Here is a 3,616-nt window from a genome sequence, read left to right as displayed (position 1 = left end):
ATAGTAAATTTAATTCATATGAAAAAGAATAATTCAGGCAGATAAAGTATGTTTGTTATGTTCAGTTGTATTGTTCATGCATTTCATGTAAAACGTCCGATTAGTAAAATGAAAACTTAACTTACCAATGGCTTCATTGTACCATAAATTACATAATTTTGTTTTACAATGCAGTGACAGTTCTCTCTCTCTCTCTCTCTCTCTCTCTCTCTCTCTCTCTCTCTCTCTCTCTCTCTCTCTCTCTCTCTCTCTGGGTGATCTCTGCTGCCATCTACTGTTACAGAACTCTCAGTGCAACTTACTTCCTTTGCACACACAGTGTCAGACTGCACATTTCATGACAACATACACATCACATTGCACGGTCATGATGTTCACAGGACCAGATCAGAATCAGAATCAGAATCAGAATCAGGTTTATTGGCCAAGTGTGTTGACACACACAAGGAATTTGGTTCCAGCTGTTTGTTACTCTCAAAAGTACAGACATAAATAAAAACCTATACATGACAAAACAGACACAACAAGACAAAACAGACTATACAAGACAATACAGACAATACAGACAATATGAGACAGTATAGACAGTGTGGGTAATAAATAGGGATACAGACCAGTAATGTACATAAAGTGTGGGAGTGCATGGTAGTGCAAATGACAGTATTGTGTGCCAGGTATGATGAGAGAGGTTACTATAAAACTTTGTACAGTATATAGAAGCAATAGTGTGTGCAACATATACAGATAATGTGATGAGTGACAGTTCTGTGACAGTTCTGTGCAGTACTCATAGATATGAGCAGATAGGGATTTTGAAGGTGTCTACAAGAACAGAAAGGGATTTTTTTTAGTACAGATTTCAGGCTAAAATAGAGAGGTAATTCTTGAAAAATGTGTATTGGGCAAATGAGGCTGCTTCTGTGTCTATTTCTAACTCTCCCTCACGGGAACAAATTTGTGTATCAACAGGCAACTGTCCTACACCGCACTCTGTTCCTATTCAGGAGGATCCCAGGAGAAAAATCTCTCAGAAAAATTGTGTAGTTTCTTTTTTTTTTTTCATGGTGATTCACATAAAACTGCAGTTAACTCCATTGCACCAGTTCTGAAAACAGCTGAGCTCATTCCAAATTCACACAGTTTGGGGTCCAAATGGTCTAATTGTTAGAGACAGATAGGGAAGTCACCAGGACAATGTAGGATTAAGGAAAGATGCTGTACACTTGCTAGTCCATCAGATTTTTTCCCCCCTTCTTCTTATAAAATTAAGCAGTTAATTTATATGACGTGATAAAGACAATTGCTTAAATTAAACATTTATTGAACAACACAAATTGAACCTAAACTACAGCTCGCTACCAATACAGTTCCAGAAAGTAACTCATTCTCTCTCCAAATGCAGCATCATATTTAACCAATATCCAATAACAAATTCCCTGACAGTAATTCACACTGCGCACAACAAACACATTCATATTTTGTTATTGTCTCGTTTTTATATAGTTTTGTTTTATGTTGTAAATACTTAACTGTGTTTAGGTGTTTGTCGGCGTCTGTGTAATCTGGTTTTCACGTTGCTCTTCCTCCAAACGTTCAGTCAAATCAAGCGCCACCCAGCGGCCGTGTTTATAATGACAGACTTACGATGCGCAGGCGCGACTCAACCGGAAGCTGACGAATCCACTGTGTGACGAAAAGGGGAATTATAAAATGCTGTCATAATTAGTTTTCCTGTTACTTCTGTATACATTCGTTTATTTTATAGTATAAAAACCGTATTTATGGGGGTAAATGCTATGTTTATATATAGATATGTATGTTTTATTGTAAATATGTACATACCTCTTATACTTACCTCATTAATTAATCAGGTTGGTTTAATCCACAGGGGGGCGGGGCTTAGACTATAAAGGAGAGCTTCACAGTGTCAGTTTATTTAGTTAGTCACTATGCCTCTGTTGTGTCACAGGTGGCTCGCACCAATAATGTCGTTTGCGTGTATATTTTTTGCTCTGTTTATTTCATTCATTGTCCAATCTTTTATTTGTTACTTTGTATATAATTCGGGTGTTTTCTTAGCTTGGACTGTTTCACCCATTGAGCACAGTAAGTAAGCAATCACTTTGCATTATAACACTTTAGTAAGAAATGCCATAAATCTTTGGGATCTTTACATTTCTTTTGTCTTTTTTCAGTGTGGGTTCCCCCACTTTTTGCCTGACAATGTGCCTACTTGTTGGGCAGACCAAAGTTGTGGTTAAGAAGGATGTTGTGTCACACTGATCCTACAGAGGAGAGACCAAAGTTAATGTATGTGTACAAGAGCAGTCTAGGCAATATTCATGTGTGATTTGAACAGGCAATGTGTCTTTGCCAACAAGGCTACATGTGTTAGTTTTACTAGATCTTAGTGCTGCATTCGACACTATAGATCATGATCTTCTCCTAGATTGCTTACAAAAGTACATTACGGCATTCAGGGACAGGCATTAAGCTGGTTTAAATCCTACCTGTCTGATCGTTACCATTTTGTAGACTTAAATAGAGAGCTATCCAGCTTAATGCAAGTAAATTATGGTGTTCCACAAGGTTCAGTTCTAGGACACCTGCTTTTCACAATATACATGCTTCCCTTTGGAAATATTATTAGAAGGCATAGAATTAGCTTCCACTTTTATGCTGATGATACCCAGCTATATATCTCATCAAAACCAGGTGACGCAGCTTAATTAGCTTGGATAACTGTGTGTTAAGAGTTAAAAGATTGCATGACATAACTTTTTATTAAATTTTGTTGACAGCTTTTGCTCATCTGCCCAAAAAACATTACACTGAAGCTCCAGCATTTCAACCTGCATTTAGACAGATGTTCTGTAACTGCTACTTTAACGGTAAAAGACCTGGGAGTTATTTTAGACAGCAACTTGTCTTTTAATGAACATATCAACCATGTTACAAAAACAGCCTTTTTTCACCTTAGAAATATTGCTAAGCTAGGAAACATGTTATCTATATCTGATGCAGAGAAGCTCATCCATGCTGACCCAGGAGCAGAAGGACCACCGTTTCTGATCATTTACTTGCGATAAAACTTTGGTGTACGACCTTGAGATGAAGCAACGCTGTTCAGTGGAAAGATAATCTTCACAATTGAAAAACACGAGGGAGGTCCGCAGCTCTATCATGCCCCAGAAGATACTGTGTATGCAGTGCAGCTTCAGAAGTACTTGTTGGGTCTCAGATAAATGCAGAGCAAATGGGGAAATAAAAACTTTCCAAAGACTTTATACTTTTTAGTTTACATACTTGTCCTACTGCACGGTTGGAAATTAACAGGTACTTGGGGCAAAATTGTCACTTCAGCTCGACGGCAGCTCTATTCCCAGTGTCATGATTTAAGTGTCATTTAAAAAGTCTCATATTTTAGAGCTGATCTGTTGATGTTGCATTAGATTGCCACCAAATACACACTTTTGTTGAATGCAGTGTTTAAAGCGTTTTGATTTGTCACTGCGTGTGCTCATTGTCTGAATTTTAAATCTGCATTTGCAATTTCTCATCATAAAAGATTTTCTCTTTTGCTGCAAAAGTGTGTCGCTCTTATTAGACAAGTCAG

At 37.6% G+C, this 3,616-nt stretch overlaps 1 long non-coding RNA gene across 1 annotated transcript; it reads left to right on the top strand.

Annotated features, from left to right (window-relative positions):
* Positions 1-1,951: 1,951 nt before the first annotated feature.
* LOC124379765 lies at positions 1,952-3,589 on the top strand. Its single transcript, XR_006924513.1, has 4 exons — positions 1,952-2,106; positions 2,196-2,310; positions 2,802-2,891; positions 3,025-3,589. It is a non-coding gene; the product is annotated as an uncharacterized LOC124379765 (long non-coding RNA).
* Positions 3,590-3,616: the final 27 nt, after the last annotated feature.

The sequence above is a fragment of the Silurus meridionalis genome, chromosome 26 (genome assembly GCF_014805685.1).
Source record: "Silurus meridionalis isolate SWU-2019-XX chromosome 26, ASM1480568v1, whole genome shotgun sequence".
NCBI classification, from domain to species: Eukaryota; Metazoa; Chordata; class Actinopteri; order Siluriformes; family Siluridae; genus Silurus; species Silurus meridionalis.
This window is presented reverse-complemented; position numbering and strand designations above follow the sequence as displayed.